This window comes from Python bivittatus, unplaced genomic scaffold (assembly GCF_059951505.1).
Source record: "Python bivittatus isolate LINGU-HERP-01145 unplaced genomic scaffold, Pbiv_v1 ctg000610_np1212, whole genome shotgun sequence".
NCBI lineage: Eukaryota > Metazoa > Chordata > Lepidosauria > Squamata > Pythonidae > Python > Python bivittatus.
This window is the reverse complement of record NW_028277088.1, coordinates 41,038,114-41,053,243: the sequence shown is the minus strand read 5'-3', so window position 1 is coordinate 41,053,243 and position 15,130 is coordinate 41,038,114.

Below are 15,130 nucleotides of genomic sequence, written 5' to 3'. Positions count from 1 at the left end.
GTTGATGTTTCTCCCTGCAATCTTAATTCTGGCTTGTGATTCTTCCAGCCTGGCATTTCTCATGATATACTTTGCATATAAGTTAAATAAGCCGGGTGAGAGTATACAGCCTTGTCGTACTCCTTTCCCTATTTTTAACCAACTGGTTGTTCCATGACTGGTTCTAACTGTTGCTTCTTGGCCCGCATACAGATTTCCCTAACCCTATTCAAGAATTTGCCACAGTTTGTTGTGATCCACACAATCAAAGGCTTTTGCATAGTCAGTGAAGCAGAAGTAGATGTTTTTCTGGAACTCTCGTGCTTCCTCCATGATCCAGCGAATGTTGGCAGTTTGATCTCTGGTTCCTCTGCCTCTTTGAAACCCAGCTTGTACATCTGGTAGTTCTCGGTTCACATACTGCTGAAGCCTAGCTTGTAGGATTTTGAGCATAACCTTGCTTGCATGTGGAATGAGCGCAATTGTGCGATAGTCCGAGCATTCTTTGGCACTGGAACGTAAACTGACCTTTTCCAATCCCGTGGCCACTGTTGTGTTTTCCAAACTTGCTGGCATATTGAGTGCAGCGCTTTAAGAGCATCATCTTTTAGTATTTTAAATAACTCAGCTGGAATACTGTCATCTCTGCTAGCTTTGTTGTTAGTAATGCTTCCTAAGGCCCACTTGACTTCGCTCTCTAGGATGTCCGGCTCAAGGTCAGTGACCACACCAGCGTGGACATCAGGGACATTAAGATCTTTCTTGTATAGTTCTTCTGTGTATTCTTGCCACCTCTTCTTAATCTCTTCTGCTTCTGTTAGGTCCCTGCCTTCTTTGTCCTTTATCATGCCCATTTTTGCACTAAACATTCCTTTGATATCTCCAGTTTTCTTGAAGAGATCTCTAGTCTTCCCCATTCTATTGTTTTCCTCGATTTCTTTGCATTGTTCATTTAAGAAGGCCTTCTTATCTCTCCTTGCTATTCTCTGGAAATCTGCATTCAGTTTCTTTTATCTTTCCCTTTCACCCTTGCTTTTCGCATTCCTTCTTTCCACAGCTATTTGTAAAACCTCATTAGACAGCCATTTTGCTTTCTTGCATTTCTTTTTCTTTGGGATGGTTTTAGTTGCTGCCTCCTGTACAATGTTATGGACCTCCGTCCATAGTTCTTCAGGCACTCTGTCTACCAAATCTAATCCCCTAAATCTATTCATCACCTTCGCTGTATACTCACAAGGAATATGATCTAAGTCATACCTGAGTGGTCTAGTGGTTTTCCCTATGTTCTTCAATTTAAGCCTAAATTTTGCAGTAAGAAGCTCATGATCTGAGCCACAGTCAGCTCCTGGTCTTGTTTTTGCTGTCTGTATAGAGCTTCTCCATCTTTGGGTGCAAAGTACATAATCAATCTGGTTTCGGTATTGACCATCTGGTGATGTCCATGTGTAGAGTCGTATCTTGTGTTGTTGGAAAAGAGTGTTTGCTATGACCAGCTTGTTCTTTTGACAGAACTCTATTAGCCTTTGCCCTGCTTCAGTTTGTACTCTAAGGCCAAACTTGCCTGTTATTCCAATTATTCCTTGACTTCCTACTTTAGCATTCCAGTCCCCTATGATGAAAAGGACATCTTTTTTTGGTGCTAGTTCTAGAAGGTGTTGTAGGTCTTCATAGAACCGGTCAACGTCAGCTTCTTCGGCATCAGTGGTTGGGGCATAGACTTGGATTACTGTGATGTTGAATGGTTTGCCTTGGATTCGCACTGAGATCATTCTGTCATTTTTGAGGTTGTACCCCATTACTGCCTTTCCCACTCTCTTATTGACTATGAGTGCTACTCCATTTCTTCTAAGGGTTTCTTGCCCACAGTAGTAGATATAATGGTCACCTGAATTAAATTCACCCATTCCCATCCATCTTAATTCACTGATTCCCAAGATGTTGATGTTCAATCTTGTCATCTCATGTTTGACCACATCCAGCTTGCCTTGGTTCATAGATCTTACATTCCAGGTTCCCATACAATGTTGTTCTTTACAGCATTGGACCTTCTTTTCGCTTCCAGATACATCCACAGCTGAACGTCCTTTCGGCTTTGGCCCAGCTGCTTCACTCTTTCTGGAGCTACTTGGAACTGCCCTCCGCTCTTCCCCAGTAGCATATTGGACACCTTCCGACCTGAGGGGCTCATCTTCCGGCATCATATCTTTTAGCCTTTTGACATTGTCCATGGGGTTTTCTTGGCAAGAATACTGGAGTGGGTTGCCGTTTCCTTCTCCAGTGGACTACGTTTTGTCAGAACTCTCTGTCATGACCTGTCCGTCTTGGGTGGCCCTGCACGGCATAGCTCATGGCTTCAGATGGCTTGGAGTTACACAAGCCCCTTTGCCATGAGAAGGCAGTGATCCATGAAGGGATCACAGCTAGGTATGGGTAGATGCTAATATACCCATGTCCTGCTCAGATGTTTCTGGCTGGCTATTGTAGGAAAAGAACACAAAAGTCTGATAAAATATTTTTCTTAAGGGTTTTTTTTTTCAGATATAAATGGAACTTGTGATATAACATTGCAGTAAATAATGTACCTATTAAAGTTTCTATTTAATTAGAATAGTTACAGTATTTTCAACAAAAACTCAACATTCCATAACTCAATTTAGATTGAATTGCTTTGAATTTTCCAACTCCTTGTTCCCTCTAGATATATTTTTGTACTTTTACAAAGCTTGAGTTCCATGAACCTTGACATTTAACTATCTGGTCACCTATAATTTGAATGTATGCATATTTACAAATACAGATGCCTCCTATTTATGCAGTACCTCCTTCAAAACCAAAGTGTCAAAGTAATTAGGGTCTTAAAAAAAAACTTGGCATCTGGCTTCTGGTGGGGATTAATGGCAGGCTGACGCTCTGCAAAGCATGGAGAGACACTGCAGCTGAGAAACGCTGGCTGGGAGGCGGATTCCAGCCAGCCCAATCTTCCTGGATCAAAGAAACATTGGGAGATTAACCACATGTGCTCTGGACGACAGTTCCTTCTGAATTAACTGCAGAAACTGAAGTTTTTGCAGCCGGCTTGGGAGGTAGGCACTGGGAGACCTGGAATTCCATCTATGCTCCTAACTGGGGTGGGGTGAAATGGACATCACAGCTTTGCTTCTCCTCATTTCTTAACCATTTTGTGAAGTAATTAATTGCAGATGAAGAGAGATTTCCTCTGCAGCAAAGATAAGACTCCTTGTGGTGAGTTAAACCTTCTTTCAAGATTATAAAAATAACATAAGAGAGACTTTAATTGAAAGATTCAAGAACTATTTGCAAAAAGCTTAATTAAGAGAAGATATAAGAAAGTTTTTTAAAACAGACAAGGGAACAATTTTTTTGTTTTTCTTCCTATTTTTCTATTTCTATTTTTATTATTTTTACTTTTGTTGAAAGTGCTTTGCTATATTTTTTTCTTAAGCCAGCTAGAGATTAGCCTGGCATGGGAATGTTACTAGCTAGCCTTAAAGAGTCTATGTGATTGGTGGAATCTGCATAATAAAGTATAGTTGCCATGGAAACATGAGCTTTGTTGTGGTGAAAGTTATTGAGTGCTACTAAAGTGAAAGTGTTTGAAACAAGAAGATAACAAGAAAAAGAAAGGCAGAAGCTTGTCTTTTTATTTTGCTGGCTTGGGACTTTTTTTGCTTTTGGATTAAAAATGAACATTAGAAAAATGGCAGAAGAGGCTTGCTAGAACCACCTACAGAAAAAATAATTACACAAGATATGCTTCAGAAATTTTTTGAGCATATGGGAAATAAATTGGATGCATTCAAGAAAAGAATGGATGAAAAATTTGTAAAGCTAAGAGAAGAGATGAGAGAAGATGTTAAAAAGATGGAAAATTCTATAAAACAAATATCTGGAGAGGTAAAACAAATTAATAATAGAGTGGACATTTTAGAGAGAAAGTCTGAGGTTCAAAGCAGAGAGATGGAAAGTGAATTGGATAACTTGGCTTTACTGGAATTGAGGGAGAAAGAATTCTATTTGAGATTTAGAGCTGTTCCAGAGATCCCAGATGAAAATATTAGAGAGTGGCTTATTAATGTTTTGGCAACTTTTTTGGATTTAGAAGAGGAAGATATGGAGACAGAAATTGATAAGATTTATAGAATAAATTCCAGATTTGCCAGGATGAGGAATGTCCCTAGAGATATCTTGGTGCATTTTGTTAGAAGACAAGGGATCAAGTCCTGCAGCAACATTTTAATATATATGACAACTGCAGCAAAACTATTTCATGCTCAAAAATGGAAAAAACTACCCACAATGAGGAATGGCTGGTGAAGATGATGGAACTTGCAGAGATGGGCAAACTGACTTCTTTGATTAGAGAAAAACAATATCTACATTTATGGCTGACTGGAAACCCCTTATAGACTTTTTGCATGAAACGGAAAAAAATGTGCTTATGATTTGTGGCTTTGATGATTAGAAAAAAAACTGGACAATAGAAAAAAGTGAGCTTTTTTTATAATCATAAAGTAAGAGTTAATTTTGTAATTGTACTTATATTTGCTGCAAAAGAAATTGGAAGCTTTTTTTTCTTTTTGTTCTCTTTCTGCACTTTTTCTTCTCTCTTTCTTTGGTTCTTTTACTCTATCAGTTTGTGTTTTTTATAAAACTTTTAATAACAAAATTATTTTAAAAACTTGGCATCTGATGCAAAGATGATGAACCAAATTTCTCTTACTGCCTTAATATTGTGGAATATAATTTCAGCAGACACATGCTGAACTTCCAATATAAAGGTGCAACCTACAAAGCGGATTGCCTAGGTGGGACGTAGACTTTGTATGGACAAGTATAATGAAATATAGGACTCATTTATACAAAATACAATAGGTTAAAAAAAAACATAGTCATATAAATGTATTAGAAATATATATGTCCTTGAATAATATTGCATTAGATAAGTATATATAGAATTGTAATTGTTTACTGTTATAATGACATATCAACACTTTTTTTCCTTTGTTGTATTTCTTTCACTTTTTTGTTAAAGCACTTTCTATGTGTTTCTTTCCTTCTTCTCGGTAATAAAAAATAAATAAATAAAATGCAACCTACAGAAGTTCTCAAAAGCAGCCATAAGTGGTTTTCACTCAGGAGATTAGGTCCCTCACTTTTTCTGACCTCCCTACGCACAAGAACACTTTATAGGTACCTGAGCAGACCTGGAGCTCTGTACTTGGTAACAACATTTTTATTCCCTATATTCTGAATATGCCTTCAAGAACATAGGAAGCTTCCTTGGTGAGACAGTGTCCATCTAGCGCATTCTTTATTGCACAGCAGGAACTCTTCAATGTTTTGGCAGAGGTCTTTTTATGTATTTTGTTCCCTTCTTTTCCTTAACCCTGTCATTTTCTTTATTGTCTTAACTCAGTATGTAGGGACAATCTAATTACCCATTCTTAGAAGTTTCCAGTGATGCAAATAGATGTGTAGAGAAGAAAGCAAATGATTTACTGTTTATTATTATTACAATTTGTTTAATTTGGATTCAGCGTGTTGTGTGAACCAAGCCTTTGTGTTTTGAAAAGCAATGTTCATGGCAGCGTTAGGAGGAAACCTGGTTGTTATGGCTAGTTCAACAACCACAGTTGAAACAGATTTCCAAAATACATTTTTGGCTTAGTCTGGAATCTACTAAGGCAGTTCAGTAGGAAAAAGTAGAATATAAATAAGCAGATATATGATACAAATTTGGTGAAGACTTCCTGGTTGCTAATAAAAAGCCTTGTTTTAAAAACATTTATTAATATCTAACTCCTCATCTAAGGACTCTGGCATTCAAAACATATTCCATAGAGTTGGTATTGGAATAGAAATGCCATATGGGGTTATTTCATGAACTCAATTCAAAGATATAGTTATTAAATAGAAACAGTTTCTCTGTTACATCTGAGGAAACTAGGAAGTTATGCTGTTTAGAAGCAGGATTTCAGGCAGAAGTCTATCTGAGCGTCAGGGACTAATGGAAGTAGAAAGTTCCATCAGTAAACTATTACTTTTCGGTTGTTATGATTCTAAAAGTTTTAACATCTATATTATAGATTACTTTTGTGATTGCAAGTATTAAAGCTGGAAATATTCAGGAAAAATTACATTTTAAATTGTTTATGATCCTTTGATTGATATAATGCTATCAACTCGGTATAAACTCTAGTGATCAATAGACAGACTTTCTCTCAAATGTTCCAGAGCTGGCCCTTCAGGTCTCTCAGCAGTGCACTCATCACTACTGAAATCAAATCCATCCACCTTGTTGCTGGTTGTCATCTTCTTCACGTTCCTTCCACCTTTCCCAGCATTATAGACTTCTCAAAAGAGCTAGTTCTTCACATAATGTGTCCAAAATATAATTTGAATCTGGTCATTTGTGCCTTAAGTGAGAACCCTGATTGATTTGTTCTGTAAACCATTTCGTTGTTTTCTTGACTATCCATGGTATTCTCAGGAGTCTTCTCCAACACCAGAGTTCAAAATTGTCAATACTCTATTTGCTTTTTTGAAGATCAACTTTTGCTTCTGTAGTGTCACAGAAAAGACCACTGCCTGTATGATTCTGATCTTTGTAGGTGCAGACACACCATAGACAAGGCATCTGCGTATCTTTTCCAAGGCCTTTATTGTAACTCTGTGAAGTGCTAGTCTGCAGCACATTTCTTGAGTACTGATTCCTTTACTCTTGATAGTGGCTCCTAAAAGGCAGAAGCTATCCACCACTTCAGTGTCAATGACAATGTCATTGTCAGTTCTAAGACTGGTTGCTGTACCTGTTGTTATTGATTTGATCTTTGGATGTAATCTTAGTCCTCTTTTTTCACTATGCTCCTTGACTTTTATTACAAAAGCTTCCAAACCATTTGCATGTTCAGCAATCAGTATATTTCATCAGCCTTTTTCAGGCTCTTTATGTTTTTTCCTCCAATTTTAAAACACACTCATCTTCTTCCACTCCAGCTTTCCTCAATATGCAGCATATAAATTGAATAAATAAGAAGAGTTTGTAGCCTTGTCTCACTCCTTTGCCAACCTGGAACCAGTTTGTTCACCATGTCCCATCTGGACACAGGATAGGTTTTGCATGAGGACAGTGAGATGTTGTGAGATTCCCATTTTCCATGGACATGTTAGCCCTTTGAGGTAGACTAGACTTGAACACCAAAGTTATGAATACTAAAACCATTTTATTATAGGGCTTCTCCCCCCCCCCTCCTAAAGAGAACTAGAAAAGTCAAATCTGAGACATTTTCTCAAATTCCATTCCTGCTTTGGACTGACAGTTGTCTTGGCTGTGGCTCTTCTTCCTGTTCCTCAAGGTTATTCTCACAGCCCATTACAGGACATTCTACAGCTTGACATAATCTACACAACCAAAAGCCTGAATCAATAAATCAATGAAGCACATATTGATTTCTTCTTGGTATTTTTTGGGCTTCTCTATTATGCAGAGTGTGTCAGCAATGATGTATCTTGTTCCTCAGTCTTTTCTAAAACCATCTTGAACATCTGGCATCTCTCTTCTCATGTAAGACTTTAATCTGTGTTGGATGATCCTAAACATAATTTTGCTAGCATGTGAAATTAAGGATATTGCACAATAATTTGCACACTCGTTTATGTCTCTCTTCTTTGGTATTGGTATGTAGACTGATCTCTTCCAATCTGTTGGCCACTGTGTTCTTCAGATTTGCTGGCATAGTTTGGTTGGAAATTTTACTGTTCCTTCTTCTGTTGGTTGCCATACTTCTGTATATATTCCATTAATTCCTGTAGTCTTCCAATCTGATAGTGACCAGCATGCTGATTTAACTTCATCTTCTTGTCCTAGAGGTTCTTGTAAGTAGGTAATATCTCCTAAAATATCTTGGATGTTGACATTTTTACTGTACAAAATTTCAGCATATTCCTTCCAACTTTATTTGATCTTCTTTGAATCAGTTACCATCTGTCCATGACATCCTTTGGCATACCAACTGTAGGTTGGAACCACCTTCTGAGTTTAGAAATCTTTTGGAAGACTTTCCTTGTTTTTCTGTGTCTTCAATGGTCTTAAGCAATCTCTTTTCGCATTCAGCCTTAACAATTTATTTATTTCACAGTTCCTCTGATTCCTTATCAATGAAGTTCAGGACTTCAAAATGATTCCTGATGTTTTCTTTGAAAATGGTGGGTATATGCTCAAGTTCATATAATGGAAACTGGTTGGCTTTGTTCTTCTGCTTTAGCTTGGAACTTGCACATGATCAATCCATGAACAGTTCTGCAATCAGCCCTTGGCCATGTTGTTGCTATTATAACTGAGCTTTTCCACCTCCTTGTACCAATAATATAGTTATTTTGATTTCTGTGTACTTCATCTAGTTATGCCCATGTATACAGGTGTCATTTTAGTTGTTTGAATGTATAAGCAGTGAAGAAATCACTGGATTGGCAGAAATGGATAAATCACTCTTCTTCATTTCTGTTTACTAGGCCATACAGTCCAACCACATTTTCCTCCCTAGTATTTCCAATGCCCAACCAAAAGCAGTATATCTTGCTTGCATTTCTGTTACCATATTTTTCCGACTATAAGACGATACTTTTTTCTAAAATCCTTACGCTAAAAATTGAAGGGCGTCTTATTCAAGGAAGTCAGCCGAGGAGAGAACCATGCGGTTGCAAAACTGCCCATACTTTGTTTCTGCAAAGAGGCTTCCTCCTATTGCTAGCCTCCAATCACGAGTGAAATAGCTTGAGTCTGCAAACAGACTTCCTCCAATCACAAGCCTTATGTAACTGACGTCAACTGATGCTGAACAAACCAATTGGAGGAAGTCTGTTTGCAGAGACGAGCTATCGGCAGTTTCACTCGTGATTGAATGTAATCAGTTATGCAAAAGAACATGGAAATAGAGCTGCAGAGAGACGGTTTGGACCTCCTCCCACCGAGTGTATCAGGTAAATGTTAACTAATTACTAAATAAAAATATGTTCTGCACTATCTTTAAAATATTGATTTCTTAATTTTGGGTTGGAAAAGTGGGGGTCGTCTTGTACATGGGGGCGTCTTATTGACGGAAAAATACAGTACTTTCAGAGTGAACAAGAGCATAGAACTTGTTAACCTCCTCTTCAGTGGTTGGAGCATAAACTCAAGTAGCTGTCGTATTAAAGGGTTTCCATGAAGTCTAATTGTTATTTATTTGAGTCACTGACTGCATTGTACCTAAATACTGTTTTTGCTATATCCTTCTTATGAAACCAATGCAATTCCTTTGTTTTTCATGTTATGTAGGAAACAGTGTGATCCTCTGACTGAAAGTGTCCAATTCTAGTATATTTCAATTAGCTGCTGCCTAAGGTGTCAATGTATAATTAATTCATTTCTTCATTCTCTGTGTTGAGTTTCCCATATTCATGCTTCTTATGTTCCATATTCCCAGTGTAATTCTGTCTTTGCAGCTTCAGGTTTTCTTTTCCTACATGGCAACATCAGCAACTAGATGTTCAGAAGCTTTAATCTAGCCATATTATAAACACCATTTGTATTCCAAAAAAATCCACAGCTCTTCCTCAGTTGCATCTTCTGTGCCATCTGACCTGAGAGGCTCATCATCCAGCACTGTGTCATCAATCATTTTATATTGTCTATCCATGTGGCTTTCTTGATAAAATACAAAAAAGTTTACTATTTGCTATTTATTTATTATTAAATTTATATGGTCACTCATCTCACTGCCATGACTCTGAGTGGCTTACTATTCTTTTCTCCCATACGGTATCAGATGATGTCTTTGTCATTGATCATCCAACATCTTTATATATCACTGCTGCCCAATATAAGTGCCTGCTTGCCTTAGCTGGGAAGTTGGGATGCCTTCATGCCTTCAGTGACCTGCTAGGAGTATATAGGCTTAGGGTATACTCCTGGCATTCTTTGCTCATCCTTCTCAGGAGCACCTGCCCACTCACCATGATGAGGCAGCATAGTAAGACTTGGGGGGGGGGGCGGGGAGGAAGATTATGATCCTACCATGAACAAACAGATAAAATATTTAGAGCACCTTTTAAAAAACAGTCAATAAAATGTTAACATATATTTGCAGGCCAAGAATACAATTTTTCAGGTCAAGTATATTGGCAATATTTTGGCTTGGGCTGTGCCAGAGAAAACATATGATAGTGTCCTAGTATAAACTGTTAGATTACTAACACATAATCATATGATTATCACACTTGCTATTAAAATCACCGACAGCTAAGTTATATTAGAATTTTGTCCCTGGGTTAAAACTTTTTAAAAAATGGTGCTTTTATCTCAACAAAGATTTTCATAATATTCCATGACAGACACAACAGCTAGTATTTTTTTTAAAAAAGGTCAAGATTATTCCATTGATACATTTAAAAAACCCAATAAAAATTAGTTTGAGATTTGGAATATTGAAAGTATCTGTCTGTCTGACTGTCTGTCTATCTATAAAATATATATGACCACCCATCTCACAAGAAGCGACTCTCAGCGGTGTACAGCAAAAAATATAAAACAATAAACATGTCAAACACAATCATATTTAAAAACACACACACACACACACAAGAGATCAGATCAGCAAGGGAGCCACTTCAAGATCTCACTGGTCCCTGAGACACCCAGGCCTGATGACATAGCCAGGTCTTGAGGGACTTCTGGAAAATAAGAAGGGATGGAGCTGACCTCACTTTGGGGGAGAGAATGTTCCATAAGGCGGGTGCCTTGGCAGAGAAGGCCTGCCTCTTTGGGCCCACCAAGTGTAGTTGCCTGACAGTCGGGACCTACAGCATGCTTCTCTTGCCAGATCTGATGGGACAGGCAGATGTAATTAGGGAGAGGTGGTCCCTCAAATAACCCAGCCCCATGCCATGAAGGACTTTAAAGGTGAAAAACAGTACCTTGAATTATACCGAGAAGCAGACTGGCAACCAGTGCAGCTCACGAAGCAGAGGTATAATGTGCTATTCTAGAAGCACACATAACTGCCTATGCTGCTGTGTTTTGCATCAGCTGAAGCTTCCGGATACTCTTCAAGGGCAGCCCCGTGTAGAGCGCATTACAATAGCCCAATTGGAAGGTGGCTAGGGCACGAGTGACTGAACAGAGCCCCCTGATCCAGGAACGATCGGAACTGTCATACCACACAAAGCTGTGTAAAGGCCATCCTAGCCACACCTTCCACCTGCTCTTTGAACAGGAGTTGTGAGTCCAGGAGGACTCCTAGATTGTGCACAGGGTCTGTCTGGGGTCGTACAACCCCATCCAGCACCACAGCTGACATAATCCTGGAACCGGCAGGCCCCAAAACCCACTCAGTATTGGCAGGGTTCAGCTGAAATCTGTTGTTCCCCATCCAGACCCTCACAGCCTGGGATGAGATGTCCATAAATACCATCACTTAATTTGCCAGGGGCAGAGATGAATAATTGGGTATCATCAGCATATTGGTGATGGATGATCTAACCCAGTGGCCTCATGTAGATGTTGAATAGGAGCAGAGAGAGCACTGAACCCTGCAGTACCCCACATAGTAGGGCCCAGGGGCAGGATCTTTCCTCCCCAATCACCACTGACTGGAACAAACCCTGGAGAAAGGAGGTGAACCAGCATAACACATTGAAAGCCGCAGAGAGGTCAAGTAGGGCAAGGATGGATGCACAACCCTCATCCTGCCCTTGCTAGAGATCACCCAAAAGCGCAACCAATGCCATTTTCATCCCATACCCAGGTCAGAAGCCGAACTGAAAGAGATCCGGATAATCCACTTCATCCAAGGTCCTCTGAAGCTGCTGCACAACCACCTTCTCAACCACCTTCCCCAGAAAGGGGAGGTTAGATACTGGATGAAAATTGTCCAGTATAGTAGGGTCCAGCAATGGTTTCTTGAAGAGGGGGCAAACCAAGTCCTCTTTAAGTGATAAAGGAACAATCCCCTCGCTCAAGGAAGAGTTCACCACCAGTAGAACCCACTCACACAACACTCCCTGAGCCACTTTAACAAGCCAGGAGGGGCATGGATCTAAAGGGCAGGTGGCTGAGCTCACAGTCCTAAGGACCCTGTCCACTTCCTCAGGCCCAACTTTGTTTGTTATCCAAAATACTCTCTCTGCAATGACCAAGCCCTAAAATTATTTTTTAGCTATAGATGAGAGACTAGTTTTTCTTCCCTGTGTTTTGTAAAACTTTATCCCAACATCACTTTCTGAGACTTAGGTTCAACTTGAAACCATAATACCCAATTTATACCTTATTTGAAAGTCCACTGCTTCCTCCCACAATTTACATACAATACTAAGATATATCAGACATGTGCAAATATTTTGAATGTATACCATTTTAAACTCAAAAAGTCCTATTTCAAGCCTGGGAAACCTCTTGCAACATCATCAAATAAACTATCAGAAATGTTCTGATCTCAAAGTGTGTTGGTTCAATTTCAAAGAGTTTGCCCTCCTCTACATACTGTATTTTGTTCTGTTAAACAACATTAGTGATATACTAAGCCATAGGCCATGGTTTAAAAAACTATGTGAAGGTTTTGAGATGTTTGTTAAAGTAGGAATATATATAATCAAAAACAAGCTGTTTATGGCCTTTCCTCTGAACTGCCTCTATTAAAATAGGCTGTACTGTATTCACACATTACGCAAAACCATTTTTTTAAACATTACATTGGTAATGGTCTGATTCATACATAATGCTAAACCATAATATGTTCTTTCTCACATTTGCATTAAATCAAAGCAATAATGGGCTTAGCTCAATGGATAAACTCAGGCACTACATCAAGACATGGTAAGAGAAACCTATAATGTCACTTGATTGGTGGTCAATAACAATAAAAAAATAAGCATGTAATTGAAAACTGAGGAAAATGAACTATAACTAAACAATAAATATCATCTGCACAATAAATACAAGTTCCTTCTCCTCTTATTTATTGCAGAAATATAAATTCTAATGCAGTCTGTTGTAAGAGTAATACATTTTCCTAAACATATTGGTTTGGGAAATGTGTATTTTTCATAGATCAGGGTTGATTGGCATGTGAATAATATTTGAACAGCCACTTCCATATTGTAGGTATGAAAACTATATGGACATCTCTTCAGTTATCAGGAGCCAGGCTTGAGTCAAAGGAAGCTTAATTAGGATTAGTCTCCCTATTTCTAATACACCTAAAGCATTTCAACATACTCTCATGAAGATGACCAATAAGCATGAAAATAATCCCACCAATAACTATTTTTTAGCCTGACAAAGAAAGATAGATAATACTATCATTTTGAATCTGTGTTAATACTCAGTTCTGTTAATAAATGCTGCATAGAAGCATGTATGTATGGTAGCAATTCTGTTTATGGTTGGCCACTGCAATGCACCTTATCTATCTGAAAAAGGCACAAAACAGCATGCCTTTTTCTAAACATAGTGGTCCTTTACCAATGTTTTCTCCTTAGAAGATCATTGTACCATGCATGAGGAGCATTATAAGTAGTCTTCTTGTTTAACATTACTGTGCTTAGTAGACTGTTTTCTAGCATTGCTTTCTGTTGATCCAGAGTTTGAGTGCTGATTTACAAAGCTCAGGCCAAAGATCAAACTCTGTGCAGAAAGATCAGAGTGATTATTTAGAGGTGAGGACCATTTGAATAGCACTATGACAGACTAAATAAATAACTGAACGTAATAAATTATTTCAACAAATGCTGAAAAACCCTCTTTAGAAGAGGGCAAAACAATTTAAAATAATTTCTGAATGCAGCATCAATAAATGCAAGAATAAGGGTGAATATAGTAAGGGGAATGTGCCTCCAGCAAAATGAACTAGATTTGGTAGGTCTGTCATTAGTCATTTCCAAGATGGGAAGATGGTCTAAATGCTGAAGAGACTCAAAACATCTCTCCCACATACATATTCAATGCAGCTATTTTCTTCTCATCATTGTGTCCTCTTTCCTTGGCAAATTTAAGTATTTACTTCAGACTACCACACTTCCTCCTTCCTGCATTAACTATTTATTTTTAAAGTTTGTTTCTATAACGCCAAGCACATTTCTCATTTTTATGACATTCTGAAAAGGGCAATTTAACCCTAAATATTGCACACAATAAATGTAGATATTCAGAATGATAAAAACTTTTAGAGCCAATTTATATTAGCATTCTGAGCTGGTTTTGGTGTAAATAAAGCAATAGCTTTATTAAATTAAATCTAATTAAATAATAAGCTAGAAATACAACAGAAAGTATTTAGAGTGCATAAACACTTGCATGTAAATGTGAGGCTGTCTCTCTTGCTGCTTTCTTTTTGAAATCAACATAACTTTGCTCATACTAAAAATTGCGATCCAAGCCCAGTCCTTTTATATGCTGACACTGGATGCATGTACAAAGGGATGGGTTCAAGTGTGATGCCACAACCATCATCCTGCCCTACTTTGATCCACCCCAGATGCCACTGCCTGAAAGAGAATAGTATGTTTGTAGTTAGGAGAGTTTACCCCTTTTTTTTACTCTATTAAATATCCTCTGGAAATTACAATATCTGGAAGCCAGGGGGTGCTAAAAAGGGGGTTTGGAGCTCATAAGGCCCATGTATTATACTATCTCTGGTCTAAATAGTTTAATTTTCAATCTGTTCCCCTCCTTCGTTTTTTCCTCATTTTTTAACCACAAATGTCTGTTAAGAAGGAAAGAGAAGAATTGCACAATTACTTTTGATTGGTCACATTAAGAATTCTGCCTAGAAGCACATGAATGCTATGTTGGTGTGAGGCAAGAAGAAGTGGCTTTTTTCTGCAACAGTTTCTGGATGCCTTTAAGAGTGAAAGAGGGAATTAGGCTGTAGTGGCACATGGTTCCTTTGGGATTTTCTCTCAAATGCTAAAATGTCTGCAACTTAATATGTCAGATATCAGAGGGGAGGAAATGACACATTTTCAGATGAAATACATTCCCAGATATATCTTTCATAGTACAATTTTCTTTATGTCTACTGAGAAGTAACGCCAAGTTTACTCAAAGGTAAGTGGGGTACAGAGTTGCAGTCTGTCACTAAAGAAGCAGCAGTTT